The sequence below is a fragment of the Amborella trichopoda genome, chromosome 1 (assembly GCF_054954075.1).
Source record: "Amborella trichopoda isolate Santa Cruz 75 chromosome 1, AtrichopodaSantaCruz75HAP2 v2.0, whole genome shotgun sequence".
NCBI lineage: Eukaryota > Viridiplantae > Streptophyta > Magnoliopsida > Amborellales > Amborellaceae > Amborella > Amborella trichopoda.
Window position 1 is genome coordinate 41,861,886 of NC_142336.1, and position 19,520 is coordinate 41,881,405.

At 36.2% G+C, this 19,520-nt stretch overlaps 1 long non-coding RNA gene across 3 annotated transcripts; it reads left to right on the forward strand.

The window, feature by feature from the left end:
* Window positions 1-9,034: 9,034 nt before the first annotated feature.
* Window positions 9,035-17,753, forward strand: LOC148783837 (uncharacterized). Of its 3 annotated transcripts, none has more exons than XR_016054882.1 (3): window positions 9,035-12,096; window positions 14,675-14,787; window positions 17,469-17,753. It is a non-coding gene; the product is annotated as an uncharacterized LOC148783837 (long non-coding RNA). The 3 variants fall into 3 exon arrangements; XR_016054881.1 differs by lacking the exon at window positions 14,675-14,787 and adding an exon at window positions 16,999-17,045; XR_016054880.1 differs by lacking the exon at window positions 14,675-14,787.
* The last annotated feature ends 1,767 nt before the right edge of the window (window positions 17,754-19,520 follow it).

A 19,520-nucleotide genomic window follows, 5' to 3' on the forward strand; every position in this document is an offset into this window, starting at 1 on the left:
CTACATGGTTCTATTGGGTTTTGAAATGGCGAGGGCCTTAGCTTCTTGTTTGGCCTTTCAAACTATTGTCGATTAGATGATGTAGGTCTAACATGATTGTTCTGATTTTTCGTCTTTTGGTAATCTTCAAAATCTTTTTCGACAATTTGGGCACGATCCACTATTTTAGCATAAGTTCTTAATTTCAAGACTGATATTCTGCTTCTAATAGCTGGCCTAAGACCCCTTTCAAATTTCTTCACCTTTATTGCCTCATTGTTAATCATATGTGGTGCAAACTTGGCCAATTCAGTAAACTTGGCCTCGTACTGTGCTACTGTCCTATTTCCTTGGATTAATTCTAGAAATTCCATTTCTTTTTTGTCTCGAATAAAATCTGGGAAATATTTTTCATTAAATGCCTCTAGAAATACTTCCCAAGTCAAGGTTTTATTTTCTTTGACCAATACTCCTTTTGCCATTCGCCACCAGTGTTGTGCTTCACCTTCTAACATAAAAACTGCCATGGCCACCTTCCTATCATTAGGACATTCCATAACCTCGAATATTTTTTCCAATTGCATAATCCATCCCTCGGCTTCCAGTGGGTTTACAGCACCCTTAAAAGAAGGTGTGTTTAATTTCTTAAATTGTTCGATATTGCTCCCACCATTTCCTGTAACTGACTGCCTGGGTGGATTGTTGTTTTCCATCTGATGTTGCATTAGAGCAACCATATTTTCCAAGGCTTTGTGAATTCCTTCCATATTGGCTTCAGCTATTCTGGATCTTGACTTTATCCCGGTCTGTACACACAATAAATGTGATTTTAAGTACATTCTTTTTAAATTTCCTAAGGATCTTAAATCTATTGCTCTGATACCATAATTGTCACACTCCAAGAATTTACAGTATTGTTATTCCTGAGATGTGACAGACAAAACATATATACATCTATTGATAGGACAAATTTATAGTGGCGGGGTCTTACAAAATAAATAAAGAAAGCTAGCACAACAACAGTATCTTCCAAGGTTGATCATGACTAGCACTCAAAATGAATCTATAGTTATCCTGAAAAAATGTTTACCATAGTTTGATGAGTTTGGCTACTTAGTAAGTGATCATCATAATCCTAAAAATAATCATGATTGAAAGATATCAATATTTTTCAAAATGAGATCTATTAACATAAATGCATCAACAATTTCACTTTCAATAAATGCATAATTAAGTATAATCCGAGTAATTGAAATGCGTATAACACTTTTAACGGCAGTACATAATTCAAGGGATTTCACAAAATACCCTACTGATGTCCCAAGTAGGTCACCTATATACCCCATCAGCGTCCTGATGGGTCAACTTAATCCCTATCGACGTCCCATATAGGTCCACTTAATCCCTGCAGGTCCACTTATACCTCAACGGCGTACCGGATGAGTCCACTTAATCCCTACCGGCGTCCTAGATAGGTCCACTTATACCTTACCGGCGAACCGGATGAGTCTACTTGCATACTTAAATTATTTCTAAATCTCTTTAAACATTCGAAAGCAGCAATATCATGTACTCAACATATCACTGAAATCATTAATATGAATTTCACTTAAACCATTAATAACAGTCACTCTCTATAACATTTCAAAAATAACCAATCAAATATTTTGGGCTCAACTTTAGAAAGGTAGCAGTTTGTAAAGGCATTCTAGCATAATTGCCAATTTAATATGTATAGAAAAATTCTTATAAAAATTCAAGAATACGGAATTATCACAATTTATGGGATATCAATCCACAAATAAGCATTTCACAACAATACTATAATCAATTGCAAAAATGTCAATTTTTTTAAATAATAAGGCAGTCATTTGCACATGAATTTTACAATGTCTAAATATTTAGAACAATAGAAAGAAATATCACAATTTTACTAAAAGCAGAAATATCACATTTATTTCTAACAATAAACAAGAAAAATAAATAAATTTATTTTTCTAATTTCCAGCATTCAAAATTTCTAACATAGATAAAATATCACAATTTTTTTTAGAAATATTATTTTTCAAGATAATGAGGTCACGTGCGCATAAAATTTATCGCACCTAAAATTCATGATAATAAGCAGAAATAATTATTTCATTTTATTTTTAAAAAGAATAGATTATTTTTCGAGACAATGGGGTCAATTACATACAAAACTTATAAAATAAAAATCCTGGACGGAAATATCACTATTTATTAAAAACAGACTATTTTTCAGGAAGACGATGTCACTTACTCACAAATATTTGAGAAGGAGTTTCCGATAAAAATTCTGTTCGAGAGAGGAGTTCACTGTGTTTCGACCAGAGAAAGAGAGAGATCTCAAAATTTTCTAGGGTGGGAGTGCTCACCTCCCCTATTTAAATTCTTATAACGTATTATTATATTATTTTATTACGCTCTACCTCATACCTGAGGTGTCGCGTTAAGAGTCTGCTTTTAACATACGAAAACCACGTAAAGGACGTGGCAAGCAGCAGCAGGCAAAAGCAGCAGCAAGCAAAAGCAGGCAAAAGCAGCAAGCAAAAGTTTAAACCAAGTAAAAACTTTTGAAAATAGTGATGGTCTCCAAGGACCATCCTACTCAAACAGACTATCACCTATTTAAAACCATCTTTTCTCCTTTTTTTTTTTTTTTTTTTTTTTTTTTTTTGAAATTTTAGGATTGTTACAGCTGTCCTCCTTAGGACCCTTGGTTGTGACACAGATTGGTGATGACCACAACAGTAATTGAGTTATTTTGCTGATTGTTTTAAGGTCCTAACCGATCCCAACATTGCAATTTGCATTTACCTTGGGAGATTGAGCTTGGTTGAGGTCTCCCTGGTGCTTTAACAAGCTCTCAATCCTCACTGCCTTGGTGATCAGGTCACTGAAAGTGCAAGGGTTGGATGCTTCAACATACATGGATATCTTCTTTTGAATATTTCTTATGCACGTCTATGGCCCTGGACATCGGGTTCTTGTGATAAATGATGAGGTCCTTCCATCACTTAATGAACTTATCATCTAGCTTGCTGGGGTTTTAAGTCATGGTTAGGAGCTGAATGGCCTTAAACTCCCATTGAACCTCGTAGAAGAGATCATAGAACTCTTGATCCGTGTCTGCTCACATATGAATTGAATTCAAGGGGATTCAAGAGTACAACTTGAATGATAATCCCAATAACTTATCTACCAATTCCCTCAATAATAGACACTCATCATCCATCGAGTCTTGATAAGCTGAGACAAAGTGGACAATGTGCTCTTGAGGAGAGCCCATTGGGTTAAAGATGGAGAGTTTTCCCTGATACGATGTTAGGAATTGGTGTCGATCGATGTAAGCTAGTTAGGCCTTCTTGTATAGCTCAGGACCTTACAAGCTCAAGACTTGTAAGTTCCTGAGGCTTTCTGTGACCATGGCTTGAATCGCCTTGTAAGTTATATGTTGTGTCATTGGAGGAAGTGGAGGTACACCCATTGTAGGGTTGACTCAAAGTGGGATAGGCGCCACTGACATGCTTGATTCTGTAGTGGAACATCGAGCGACACTTGAGCGAGCTAGTTTAGTCCATGGTGAGAAATCCGTGCTTGCTACCTCATGGTCTTGATCATAGCATCCATTTCCTTCAATCTCTCCATAATCTGTTGGAGGGTCAGGGTAAGATGGGCAATCTGCTCATCCCAGTCGTCTCCAGTTTCATTCACCATCATAATGTTGGCCCTATCTCCAAGGATGGGCTCATTGGTCATTATGTGGGCCCATTTTCATAACTCTTGACTTCAATGGGAGTAAAAAAGAGACATGACTCTAGGACCTTGGCGCCTTGGGACTATGAGAAACTCACAACACCGCGAGAACTCTCTGTATATTAAATTTATAAAGAATATACAAGACCCCATATAAATATACGGCTAGTAACAGTTCTGGATAGATACCAACAATTATTGATAATTACTAATTAAGACTATCATAATAAAGAAATGCTAGACACCTAATCTTATTAAGAGATATAAACCCAAGAGATATATATCCATACACCCATACAGATATGTATCCGTACCAGTATTTCAAAAAGCGCTAGTCGGGTCCTAGGCGGCCTGGGGGGTCCAGGCCGCCCAGTGCTTAGGCGGGTGCCTAGAACCTGGGCGGCCCAGTTGAATCCAAAAAGGATTCTGCAGTTATGTCAGTTATATATATTGTATAAAAAATAAAAATTAGGTATTTAGGGCACATCATAATTCAAATTATACTACTTATTAGCATTTAGTACACACTCTATACGCATAACCATAATCCATAGTCGGTTCATACTCCATATCCAATTAAAACTTAAAATTTACCAACCAACCAATTATCAAACCAAGTTACCAAACAATAGTTTATTTCTTCTTTAACAATATCGGCAGTCTTTTTATATAGGGCAACATCCCCCTTGATATCGGCAAGATGTTTATTGAACTGGTTTATGCCCCTTTTTGTATCATTATCACAAAACTTGCATTTTTTGAAATTTTTATCATTAGGATCTTGGTTGTAGCCATATTTCAAACTGGGATCACCACTCCTATTAGATCCTGAAGAAGACATCTAAAAAGTAATGCAATTTACTAAAGTAATAAAAAAAGTTTGATTGCTCAATCTTCCAACTTCCATCTCAAAGATGATTTAGAAGACTCAAAATCGTCTAAAAAACCCCCCAATAGATTTGCAAAACATAAAAAATTAAATATAATATCAATGGATGATGTTTTGATCAATTTTTGTTAACTTTGAGAAACTCTTCGATCCTAAAGAATTCACCAAAAATTAGTTTTTTGGGGTTTTTATATCTCTAAAATGGGCTCCAATAAGTTTTAGGTTTCAAATGAACCTAAAACCCTAATTTTTGGCTCTTTATTATAAAAAACATGGTCAAAAAAGGCCCCCACTCCTCTGGGTAGGGCGATGCCCAGGGCTGGGCACTGGATGCCTGCCTAAGCGGGTTCCATACCGCAGGGTCTGCTGCCCAGTTTAGCCACTTTGGTCTGGGCGATGTGCCCAAGCCTTTTGGACCACCTAAGTGCTGGGCGGTCCACTTTTTGAATCAATGATCCGTACAAATATTGATATATATCAGTAATGATGTATATCAATACGCTAACACTGCCCCTCAAACTCAAGATGCTTTGACACAAAGCAGCTTGACTTTGAACAATAAGTTGCATAAAAGAACTAAGTTCGATCTTCAGGTGTTCAGGTGCAAGGCGTGACTGATAGAAGTAGTGGTCTCCATGCTGAGATTGCTTGAACAACAAGCACACATAATGACAGATCTTAGGAACAGATGGCCTTAAGAGCCGCCGCACAACAAAGATCGAGTAACGAAAAACTCGATCAAACAGCAGACAAATATGCATTCAAAACATTCGGGATCTAGAAATGCAAACATCAAACAGAAGACCTGTGGAAGAGCCATCAAAAATCAGCGGCGGATCAACAATTGGGCATTAGATTTGGAGTTGAGAGCAATAAAATTCAAAATACCTCGGCAGAGAAGCAAATCAGAGAGTTGAAACATGACTCGGTAGAGAGAAATCAGAGAGTCGAAAACACGACTTGATGGTTGTTATGCAGATAGTGCAGATCGGCCATTTTCAGAGGCCATTTTCAGATATGGATTTCGAGAAGGGTTTTAGATCTGGATCAACAAGGGTATGTCATCAGAGGGGAGTGCGACAGCAATGGTTTACAAAACAAAGAAGATTCAAACGTGAGGAGAGGGTAGTTACCAGTTTCTCTCTCAAAATTTGAAAGAGCTAGAGAAAGAGATGGCTCCAGAGAAGTTGCTCAAGGCTTAAACCATACAAGTGATAGCTCCACCACCGCCAAACATTGGCCTTTTTGTAGGACTAAACAAAAGCTATCACAAAAAAAGAGATTGCTCATTACCCCTCAGACAGAAATAGGGAAAGGCAGTAAAGGTAAGTCATGGGCTTTGCGCCATATGAAAAGAGAATTACCGAGTTGGTGAAAGTTGGGAAAGATAAAGAGATCAGAGAGAAAGAGATCAGTTAGAGAGAAAGAAGAAAGAGATCAGTTAGAGAGAGAAGTGGGGCATCCAATGTGTAGAGAGAAAGATAAGGAGATTTTTATTTTTGGTTAAGAGAGAACGGGGAGATATTACCTTAATGGGTATCCAATGGAGAAAGGGGGCCTTGACAGAGGCGTGGGATGAGAGACAGAGAGAGTTGCGTCAAAGAAAGGTTCATGCAAAGTTTAAACTTTAAACCTTGAAAAGAGGCGTGAGAGAGGGAGAGATAGAGCAGCATCAAATAAAGTTTGATGCACAGTTTAGAGAGGAAGTGTGCCGTAGTTTAGAGAGAGATAGCTGTTTGTAAAAGGTAAGAGGCATCGATGGGAGAGATTGAGAGTTCTGAGAGTGGAGAGAGACCAAGAGATAAGAGAGTGAGATTTTTAAGAGAGAAAATATCTGAGTGATCGAGAAAGTAGATAATGAGACTGTGACATCGAGAATACAGAGAGATATCGAGAAACAGAGAGGACCGAGAGAAAACAGAGAATGAGAGAGAACCTCAAAGTTATTGCAGAGTTTTAGCGTTGAGACGGGAGGCTGGGGTGGTAGCCAATATAACCATCATCATCGAATGGGCGAGATGAAGCCCTAGGCTCCTCCCCATCATGACTGAAAGTGTTGAATCCTGACATGTTTCAGGAGAGAGAGATACGTCAATAGAGTGGAGAAAGGCTCTAAACTAGAGATAGAGAGAGATGTATCAGAGTGCATGGGAAGCTACGGATCAAGGAGCTGCTCTTGAATTGGGGAGATGTGAGACAAAGAGATGATACCCACAGGGAGAGAGAAAACTAGAGAGAGATGAAAAATTTAAGAGACCCACACACAGTTTGCCTCTTTTACAGAGAGAAAGCTAGAGAGAGAAAGCTTAGAGATAGAGTTACAGAGAAACATAAAGAGATAACTGCTGAGCTAGAGATATTAGAGATTATTAGACAGAGAGAGGGAGAGCAAAATAGGATCATCAGCTGAGAGAGAAAGAGATAAAGTTACACGTGATCGGTCGGACCCAGCTTCTAGAGAGAGAGGAAGTAATACTTGCACCTTGAAATACATGGAAGAAATGTAGTGAGAGTAAACCAGATTTGTTAGCAGAGAGAGAAAGAGACTTCGGGCTTTGAAACAGAGAGAGGAAGATGTAGACGAAATTTTTGGAACGAATATGAGCCAACAATATGACAGACGGTCTTGAAATTTCCCGACCTCAGATCTGAGGTTGGCGAGCTCAGATATGAGCCAAGGAGTCTATGGCTCTGATACCATGTGAGAAACTCTGAACATTGCGGGAACTCTCTGTATATTAAATTTATAAAGAATATACAAGACCCCATATAAATATACGGCTAGTAACAGTTCTGGATAGATACCAACAATTATTGATAATTACTAATTAATACTATCATAATCAAGAGATGTTAGACACCTAATCTTATCAAGAGATATATACCCAAGAGATATATACCCATACACCCATACAGATATGTATCCATACAGACACTGATATATATCAGTAATAATGTATATCAATACGCTAACAGGGACCAAGAGTCGTGGAACTCCGAGAGTCATGAGGGAAATCTATATGGGTGAAAAGCATTGAGAGAATCAAGGGTTGCCTCTAATCAGGTCAGTTATTATTTTATGCCTCATGATTATGTGATGGCCAGGGCATTGCATATGTGTATAATTAATTGAGATATAAGCTCGATATTTATGTACTTTTTAGCCTTGTGTAAAGAGATTATGGCTTAGAGAGGACATAAGCCTAAATTCCTGATAAAGTGACCTTTGTGTAACATGTGCATGAACAGTCACAACTAGGAAGCTGCTCTTCCAGATGATTTACTATAAAAAGATATACACATGTAGTGAGCGAGGAACCCTCGTATCTAGTTTGAGTGCATACAATTGAGGGTGTACTTATAATCCATTACAACTTGAGAATCCCAAGCCATACGTTGGTTTGACTTTGATAAATCAAGTGTTAGGCCCTGATTAGCACTGTAGCTCATGGGTTTGTAGGTCATACTGAGAAGGTGGCTTTGGATCTTGGTCTAGCCAAGTGAAGTGCTCTGATACCTAATTCCCTATAAGATCCTAATTTCCCTTATTAATATAGTTTAAATAGTGCCATAATGTGTTATTTTGATGAAAAATGCTTTGATAATTTTTTAGAAATTTTTAGAGATTTTTTTGAATTTTGTTGAGCCAAAAAATATGAATTTCTATATTTGTTTTCAAGAAATAACAAATGATAATAGGACTACAGAACCCACACATGAAAACCCAAATAGCCAATGGGTGATCAGGTGGGCCCATCAGGTGTCTACCTTAGCCCATGTGGAGTTGACATAGGGGAGATATCAACCCCATTGGGGAGCCCCTTGTCATTTGTCACATTGTTATATAAAGGCTCTTTATGATGGGAATTTTGGTGATTTTATGAAAATTCAAAAGTGAAATTTTGGCAAACATTTTATGTGTGAGATGCATACGTGCAAAAGCTATTAGACAGGGTTTATGGTTGAAACACTAAGGTCATGTGGAATTATGCATATAACCACCTGTCTTATGTGGCACCATGTGATTGGTTGAACATGCTCACAAAAACGGGAAAATATAAATTCAAAATTATTTCTAGAATGTGCTCCAGATTACCATAAGGGTAAGCCCCTAGGCATGGTTTCTCATTTACTTAAGTTGATTAAACATAGGCAATTATTGAAGTAATTTGAATTTGGTAATTAATTTTAAGAAAGGAAAATTTGAAGTGTTATGGTTGTTATGGAGAACAAGGGTGTCAAATCTCATCCACTCATCATGATGACATGATGCGGATGAGTGGCTAGGATCAATCCTCTCTTCATACCATAGATGATTGACATGAATGACCAAGATTAACTCATCCAAAAGTATATTTATACTTAAGCCTACAAATACACCGATGCCACTTCATTTAATCATCCCTTTTCTCTCTTTAGAGTGGCGTGCCCCAAGCTAGTTCTCTCTCTCTCTCTCTTTCTCTCTCTCTCTTGTTCTCTAAAGTAAGATTTAGTTAGATGAAGTGAGGCAAAGTGAGTTGGTCTTAGATGATCTTAGTGAGAGAAAGTTGAATTGAGCTCCATTAAAGCTTAATCAAAGCTCTATCAATTTAGATTTATCAGAAAGCATCGTGGTGTTCAGTTTGAGTGAGATCTTCTTCAACCTTGAAGTAATCCATGATTGCAAAACATCATTTATAGCAAGGTATCTCTATCTCCTAGTTTCTTGAAGAGGTTTTGATATCTAAGATTGATCTATGTCATTTCTTGAAGAGGTTTTGATATCTAAGATTGATCTATGTCTTTAAGGGTGTGATCTATAGTTGATTGTGTTGATCTTTTGAGGGAATTTTCATCGAGTTTTATAGGATTTAATTGACCAGACTTTCTGAGAATTTTGGGATCAGAATTAGTCAATTAAATCACATAATTGGTAGAATATTTTGGAGAATTTCTAAGGGATACTCCAAGCTATGCTCGTTTGATTACGAGCTAGATCTTGAAGTTTTGTGCCACCATATTCTCCCCCATTTTTCCTACTTGCTTGATACCATTTTTGAAAGGTTATTTCACCATTAAAAGTGAAAAATCCAAGATGCAAATTCTTCATGTTGTGTTGATAGTGTAAAATTGGCCATAACTGTGATATTTACCTTCACATGTCACTCTAGTATATAGCTAGGACCTTGGCCATAAATTGGGCACCAAGAGCTTTTTAAGGCTTCCCATGATCATGTTACTTAGTACTTGAGCATTTATGTGTTTGTAATGTGGAGATCAAATTTTCATGTGTTTGTATTAAAAATTGATCTATAATTTTGCATTGTAATTTTGTATAGTGCTAAAATTTCAAGAGCATTGGTAATGAGTGTATATACTTGATCTCCTTGCATGGTTTATTTTTACAAAGAACCCAAAGTAAGTTGTATCCTCATTGTAAAGAGTGCATGGAAGGTTTTTTAGTGGTTGTAACTTGGTTTTATGTGGCTGTAATTGAGGCAAAAAGTGCCATATGTCTTGTAAGCATGTAAAATTGAAGTTGTATTGCCAAAATTAAGTGTAAATTTCAAGAGTTATACCTTAATCTTGGTTTCCTATACTATCAAGTGGTATCATGACCAAGCTCTAAAAGAGGTTCCTTTGTCCATTTTTGTTGAGTTTTGGAGTGTATTAAAGTTGTTCTTCAAGTACATGGTCATGGCAGCAAGCTATTGTGACCGAGCTCCTTAAGAATGAGAAATTTAATTGCTCCAATTACCTAGAGTGGAGAAGGAAGGTTGATTATGTGCTTCATGAGAAAGGGCTGATACCTCGCATTACTCAAGATCCTCGTCATGAACCTAGATCCAATGCCACAAAAGTTACAAGAGGTTCCTACATGATTTGGATAACTCGGAATCAAAGTGCTAAAAATATTCTACTAGCTACTATGTGATACACATATGCTCGAGAATATTGTTGGGGTTGTGGCCTTTTAGGGCCTTGACACTGAAATTTTCTACAGTTCTTAGTCCCAAAAAATGTGACTACTGGATTTGTGCGAACTGGAATTCGGAGCTGCACCAAAACCTTGAAGCATGAGGCTTGATTTAAGGGGCATTATAACAAAAAGGGTTTGACGGTTCTCTTGATCAGGGTCGGTGAGTTCGCCTCATAATTGGTTTGAGCCAGGGCGTAATATTTCACCTCATAATCGGTTTGAGACTTTTGGAGATTATCTTTTAGGAATTTTTATATTTTTTTGGAATTTTTTAAGGTAAAATTCTCTTAAAATAAATTCTTTTGATCAATTTCGCCTAAAGACAGGTCCCATAAGGCCCAAATGGCCAATGGACCTCACAAGGAATGTCCACATGGCTGATGATGTCAGCCTCACATAAGCCTAGTGGGTGATGTCAGCCACAAAAGTGGGCGTCCCCCGTTTCTCTCTTGAGGGTGCTTTTGAAATTTTCGGATTGTTGCCTGGGTAGATAGTTTGATCCTTCATTTTTTTCCTAAAATCATAAGTTTTAAACCAATGAGAGCTTAGATCCAAAAGAACTTTATTAGGCGTTAATCTCTCATTACTCACATTGAGTTTATGATATGAAGTGTGTTATGACGCACCACATTTGTAGAGGGCATGAGGTGTTGAGTGAGAAAATACCTTCATTTCAAATTCAACATATTTTTTTTGGTAAGTAAAAAGATAAGTCAGTGGGGATTTGGGCCCTACCTTTTGGTGAGAATGGAACATATTTTTTTTGGTAAGTAAAAAGATAAGTCAGTGGGGATTTAAGCCCTACCTTTTGGTGAGAATGGAGTAAGAGATTTCATCATAGAGCCGTTGGTACTACCACGTAGGCTCCAACCCATTATCTAAAAAGGTAAAGTCTAAGGGAATGTTTGGGCCCTACCCTTTGATGAGAATGGAGCCAACGACTTCACCACAAAAACTCGTTTTAGAGTGAGCATAATTTTTGTAGAGAATTGAGGGGTATTGCCCTCCTTATGATTTTATCTTCTTATAGTATTCCAAAAGTAAGGGAAAATGAGATTTTATAAAATTAATTAGTTTGAAAAATTTGGAGTTGCCTCACTCATGTGAGGATATGGTGGAGGATTGCAACCACACATCTATAATCGATAGATGCGAGGTTCGATGACTAAGATCTTGCCTCGCTCCAAGCTTTTAATGCTCAAAATTTGTGATCTCAATTCAATCTAACAAAAGGCCAACTAAAGAACCCTAGCTACTCTCTATAAATACCCATTATCTCTTGAACTCTAATAAACCTTTAAAAAGAGAAAATCCCAACGTGTGGTTTTGAGAGAAACATGCAGAGATAGTTAGAGGAAGAGAGCCCTTTCCTTGTTTCATTATCTGTACACCCATAGAGTATGTATTGGTGGCCAATCTTGGAGCACACAAGGAGTACCTTTGGTGAATTTTAGCTCGTTGTTTCTTACTGTTCTTGTACATTTATAGTAAGGTAAATTCTCCTTTTTCTTGGTTCAATTGCCATTCCTTCCATGCATGTCTATTTCTACACTACCTCGAATGACTATGCATTGAATTGAATCCATTTCCCTAACATTTGGGTAAGTATTTATTTGGAAAAGTTACTGCACTTTGTGACCCATATAAACAGCCCATCACCTTAAAAAGTTATATTTTACAAGGGGTCATAATGCTAACATTTTTCCCTTAGACTCCATTAATATTTTCATGCTCCATAAAGTACTATTGTACTCCACGTGCCATTACCCTTGATATGCCTCATATAATAGTTCCATTTGATGGGTTGTGGTGATGATATGAGTTTAAAAACCGGTTTTTTTGGAACAGAAGATATATAACTTTCCAAAAAAAAATATTTTGGGTGCAATAAATGAGAAAATTTTTAACCGTTTTTTTAAAGTCATTAAAACGTGTTTTTAATGTTTTAATCAAAATAATGAATTTTTCCTTGTATTTTCTAAATAATACAGTTTAAAATGTATTACAACAAAATGACGCCTTTTTGAAAAGGTCGTTATTTTCAGTGCGACTTGCTAACTATGTTTGTGACTTTTGATGTGATGATTGGGATCCATACGTAGTGTCTTGATTCTGGTCTTTTAAGAATGTTAAGCCTGACACTCACACACATGCATGGGAGGAAACTAAAAGGAACAATCTAGGCTATGACGATTATATTATTACTTTGGAATTTAAGATTGGATCATAACAGTAAATCAAGAATGGAAAGATTAATGAGCGATGATCTTTTTCAGAAGATGATGTGGATTTTCAAAATAAGTGTGAGGCTGTCTATTTTCAAATTAAGTGTGAGCGATGTAGACAAGGAAAAATGATTAAAAAATCCCATAACAATGTTTAAAGGACTACGAGCCTGTTCGAATTAAATCACTCTGATATATGCGGTCCTATGAGTGTGGCCTTAAAAAGACATGATATATTTATTATATTCATTGATGATCACTCCTGGTATTGCCATGCGTATCTCCTCCAAAATAAAAAATTTAATAACATTCATAGAATATAAGGCCGAGGTTAAAAACCAAGTAGGTAACAAAATTAAGAACCTTGGTTCGGACTGAGGTGGTGAGTATACATCCCATGCTTTTTATGACTGTATAAAAAATGACACTATACACCAAACTATCATGCTTTATTCTCCCGAACAAAATGGGGTTGCTAAAAGAAGGTATAGAACCCTAAGAGAAATGGTGCGGGATAGAACATGAACTGTCAAACTTGGATTGGAGTTTTGGGGAGAGGTGACTGTCACATACATCTTGTGTTCGCAAAATCGAACCGGAATGGTAAATCGGACATGGGCATGGAAGCGGTTTAACCGGCCTAACCGGTAAACCGGCTGATTCAACCGCCCTAATCGGGCAAGTCTCGAGCAGTAAAAAAAGTGTAGAAAAAAAAAAAAATCTACTAAAATATGAAAAGCATATAAAAGAATGATTAAAACAAAACACATTCAAACGAAGTTGAAAATTAATGAAAAAGTGGATTTTAACCCATTTTATATTTTCCAATGGCTATTTTTAAAAAATTTTAAAAGTTTGAGAAAATATAAAAACGAGTATTAATCACCAAAACAATTTTTAAGCTTTACCATAATGTAAATAATACTTAAAAATACATTACAACTCAAATTCCTTATTTTTGAGAATTTATATATATTTTTTTGATTTTTTTTTTTAAATACCAGTTGATCACCCTAACCGTCCAAAATCGGAATCGGCCACTAGCCGGTTCCAATCTAAACGGGCGGTTAGCGGTTAGATCGGGCGATTTTGCGAACAATACATACATCCTCAACTAGACTCCCACTAAGACGGAAGCATCAACTTCATATCATTTTATTAAGCACTTCAAAGTTTGAGCTTGTTCAACACTTGTCTAGATCCCTTCATAAAATAGAGCTAAACTTGGGCATAAGACCATTAAATGTGTTTCATTGGTTATCCAACTCATGGTAAATATTAGACTTATCCAAGAGAAATGTACTCGAAAGTTGTGATTGACATTTGTTTGATGATGAATTCCTTGAGGGAAGAGTGAGTAATAAACGAGTGGTTTTTTATGAGAAAGAAAGGACAAGCAAATAAGGAGTTCAACCATACATTTGAACCGACCTAAAAGGAGTCAAAGAATAAAAAGACTACCCGATTTTTTCACTTACCCAAGTGAGGTTTACGAAAGAATAAGTGAGGAACCCGATCATGAGCCCATTACATACTAAGAAGCCATAAATTACACCTAATTAACACAATGGAGGGACAACATGGAAGATGAAATGAATTCCATTAAGTAAAACAATGTTTGGGAGTTAGTACCACCTAACCAGAGAGCTACAGGTTGTAAGTGGGTCTTAAAAAGAAACTGAACTCCGAGGGGCAATTAGAGAAGTAAATTGTAGCTAAGGGTTTTACTTAAAAAGAAAGGGTTGATTACCACGACACTTGTTTACTGGTTGCTAAAATGGGCTCCATTATGATTATATTTGCCATAACCATCAAAGGATCAAGTTCAAGACTTCTCTCTCTCAGAATTGACGGATTTTGGTGAGTTCGGAGGAAAACAAAATTGGAAACCCAAGGAGATCCCAAACACTAAGAAGAGCGTCGACATCTTCCGAGACAGTTCGTTCAAAGACCTTGAGGTATCTTTCTTTAGATTGAGACATAGAACTAGAATTCTAAGGACAAGAGAATACCTGGCGGTTTTTAGTCCCAAAAGTTTCAGTCAAGGTCAGTTTAGCTCATGGAAAATTAGTTAATCAATCACAGCTTTAAAGAACAACACTGAAAACGTTTTCCAAAATTTAGCTTCTAGGAGTTCAATTCGGTAGCAAACTATTAGAAATTTTAAAACAGGAAAATTTTACAAAATAAACCCCTTAATGAAGATTTCCATGTCCATCACTACATGACATTAAACTGCTTAGAAGGCTCCATGGTTGTATGTGCTTAAACCGTTAAGTAAGTCATTTTTCATAAAATCTCCTCCTTTCAAAATGTTCTTTTCATTTCAGCTTTCTTAATTCCTAATTTCTTAAATTTAATTTTTAATTCTTATTTTTATAATTTTAAATTTCCAAAACTCCAAATACAGGGGTAGCTCTAATTTAGATGCTTTCGAAATTCTATGTTGTCATTTCAAAAACTTTAATTTTTTTGATTTAAAAAGGGTAACCTAGTATCAATATGTGTTTCTAAAAACTTCTCCTTGTTTTTCAAAATTTTCTAAAATATTTTAAAACCTAAAGGAGTTGGATCTGCCTGGAAAATGATGGCATAGTCCCGTCATTCATATTTCAAATCCGAGTTCTAAGAAATTGCTTGATCCAGAGAATTGAAAGTGCAATGGGGAAGGGAAAACCTAAGCAAAACCTTCATATTGATTTATCTTTAGACCTTCTTAAGCACCTCCGAAGTTATTAGAAGCCTTCATTAGAAATCTTTGCTAAAACCAAACTCCCTCAAACTTTCGACCTTTGAGCCCTAGGAAGCTTTCGGTGCAAAAGAGTAAAAGGATTTGAGATAAAGATAAATTTATATTCATTTAACTTCATTTCATTTCAGATTTCAAAAGTTACAAATAGTGGCATAATGGAACCCATGCAGCAATCCCCACATATATTATGTCAACATCTGAGAGAACGCTCAGGCGTGGTCCTGAATAGTAGGCTAAGATAGAATGGCAATTAATATGCCAATGGATCTGATGGGACAACCATTCTTTGACCATTGGTTCTAAGTAGTCTCGAGTGTCTACTTCTTTGCCATATCCTGTCCCTCAAAGGATAGAGGATGCCAAAGAGGAGAAACTATTGACAACCCCTCTGAATTCAATTTTATTTATGGATTCTAAAGCCCTAGACACACTATTCCAGTACACTATAGGACACACTAAACCATAGTTATGCCCAAACCATAGTCCAGCCCAAAATATTCCTTTAACCGATCCTAAATACCCCATTTCAGTAAGCCAAATATTTCCTAGTGACCCCAAACTAACTAAAATAGGCAAGCTCCTATGCAAGTTGGAGAGAAAATATTTGAAGGTCTTCAAACCAAAATTTTCTGATCAAAATTGACAAGTTAATATCATCATAATCAAAATCCTAGAAAAATCGGCATTAAACTTCTACGCTACACAGTGGGGCATGGCCAAGTGTCACCTCTGGAATGGCGCATATTGCCAACTTCCTGTTTTGTGGTAGTTTTTTCCTATAAAAAGAACTTTTCCAGCCGATTTTCACCAAGATCTCAATACGAATAGAAACTCTAAACCTAATCCCTAATTATAGAAACATGTAGCCTACAAACCCTAGACTTAAGCCATTAAAACCCTAGTTCTAGGATCCTGCTCAAACCAACTTCAGAGATTGAAAAAAATGCCTATTTAGTTATTCAAAGCCTTAGATATGAAATTCCTCGGCATCACTCTCTTTCCCGAAGTGCAGTTAATCATTTAGGATCCTAACCTCAAAGATCAAAGAGCAATGGCTTAATCTTCTCCTTCTGATATGGACCCAACTCCTAACTAACCTCAAAGATCAAAGAGCAATGGCTTAATCTTCTCCTTCTGATATGGACCCAACTCCTAAAGCCCAGCCTTCCAGGTTCTTTCTATTGTTTGTACCTTATTTTTTTTATTTTTTACTATTTTCTTCAGATATTTAGTTTCATTTGCTTAGTAAATTTGTTATTCTTGCTTTCCTTTGTTTCTCTTGTTTCTTTTCATTAGATTTTTTAGTTTAATTAGTATTCATCTTTTCTTTCATGGAATTTCATCCTTATTCTTTTAGTAAATTTACATTGCTTGTTTCCTTTTCAATCTTGTTTTCTCTTTATTTTGTTTCTTTCAGGTTTCACACCACCTAAGTCAGCTCGGCCACATATTCGTAAAGAATAGGTCTTGTAAAGCTAATTTCTTCATAGATCTGAATGTGATGAGACCCCACTCTCTCAACTATTTAAATATTAAGTTTGGATACAATCTCAAACAGATCAAACTTTGATTAGTGTAGTTAGTCTTAGAATCACGTGTAAACAAAAGCAATGGGTAAAGGTCTGCTGCATCCTTAGTAGAGCTCTCTTTTTCATTGAATAAAGCAATGGGTAAGGTTGTGGTGCATCCTTAATACAGCTTTGTTGATCATGGATAAATAAAATAATTGGGTGAAAAGAACACAGTAAATCAATGGATACCTCCCCCACAAGAAAAAAACTAAATTAAATTTTAATTGGACTTCCCTTGGGAACCGGGACCTAGGCAGGACTGGAGGCCTATGCCTGATTAGAGATTACAATGCTCATTTGTTCTTATCCTTTTCAGGTCTGGTAGGTAGCTCTAATACCAGTGAAGAGAAGGCAAAGGCCAAATTAGAAGGTAAAAAATTGGTAGAAAACTACTAGGGAGGAGTTAACAAGTGGTGGAGTGAAATGTGCCATAGAGATCCAATCCAATTTTTTTCAGATTATGGACATAACAAGGGATGGGGAGAACACTACAGTCATTGTCATGAAGAATGCAACATGAACGTACATTCGCTTGCCAAACAATTTTTTGAGTAAATGTATGTTGACTGATGTATATATTAATAAAAGGAGTTGTATACTACAAGGCCATTTAGTTTTTACTACATGGATGCCACAATCAATCTTAGCTATTGGATGTGAAACTCGACAACTTGGGTGTGTATTACAAAGTTCAAGAAATTTTATTTTGGATTTTGTATCAATTCAATGATATACCATCAACAATCGAATTTTACATCGAAACAAGAGTCATGACATCTTTGTATTAAAAGTAAATAATCTTATTGTATACTTTTTCTTAATAAAAAGAAAAATTTATCTAAATACCTATGAGGGATCGATGATTTAGCATTCTACCATGTCCTTTGATTGAATGTCAAAATACTAATAAAGAGACACATGATCATGAGTTAGAATAGTCGCAAATGGGCAAAATGTCAAAGTAAGATATCTCTTATAAGTATTTTGACAATTTTTCCTAATAAAAATAACTAAAGTTAACATTCAATATAATAATAATAATAAGAGATACTAAAATTCCTCCCAAGAAAATATGAATACCCTTTATTTAAGAAATGCTTGTTTCCATATGACAATGCTTATGGAAAGGACTCCTTGTTTAAGGGTGGTCTCATATTTAGGAAATATGCTCTCCCTTACCTTATCTCTATGGATAGAATCCTTTTTTATTCTCGTGATCCCAATTTTTATTTAAAAATACAAAATGATCCATTTATATGAAAAAATTACAAGAAGATGGGTCAACAATATATTTTTTATTTTTTTCTAAAATTGTCTCTCGGTAAGATGATTGCATCCTCGGCTTAAATTTTATTTTTATTTTTTTAAATTTTTATTTTTAGGAGGGCAGTGCCCCAAGCTTAAAATTTAAAATTCCACCCAAGGATGTCTTTGGACTGAGAGGTAATTTTTTTTTAAAAAAAAAAAAACAAAACACACCGCCCTGTTTGTAATTTTTACTTTCAATAGAGCATTTCATATTTAGAAAATATTTTCGGGTCCGTACATAAATCACTCTAATGTATGCACGTTTCGTATCATACAATATATGGGAGCAGCGGTGTTTGTTTGGTTGGATGTGTTAAATCGGATTGGGTTGTTGGGTTGGGTTGCTTGTTTCGAAAACAGGAACAGGTTATTGCATGTAATCTTTTGTTTAGAATATTAAATAATGTCCACCCCTCTTCTTCTACCTTCAAAAGTTGTGTGTTTATTATGTAGTTTTTAGAGAGAGAGAGAGGGGTTCCTTTTGTCTTTAAATAATGTAGTTTAGAGAGAGAGAGAGAGAGTTTCTTTGTCTTTAAAAAGAGAGAGACAGGTTCCTTTGGCTTGAAATAGCTCAAAAGTTGTGTTTAGAGAGAGAGAGAGAGAGAGAGAGAGAGAGGTTCATTTGGGTTTAAATAGTGGCATGTTGCAGTCGGTAATGAGAGAAATGTGTTTTGGTATGTGGGTCTTATCGTTTTTGTGGGGGAAATCATTCCTTCTCTTCTCTCCCCTACACATGTCTCGTCTCCTGTGCGACAACCACGTGCAAACACATTCCTCAACCTCACCTCGTCCCATCACATAATCCACACCTCTCATGGAGCCTTATCCTGCTTTAAATACTATTTCGTTGTGCCACCCAAAACACGGGTGGCGCTCGATTATTCGGTGCGCTGCCCAATGTTTTCGATGGCCAATATCCCTTGAAAATTATAAATTCTGTTTCGTTGATAAGAAAAAAGTTATTTAAAAAAAATTGTGAGCATGTATATTTGATAACTTGTTGGAATGTTAAAGAAGTTCTAAGTACTAGTGCTTGATAACCTGTTAGGAATATAAAGTC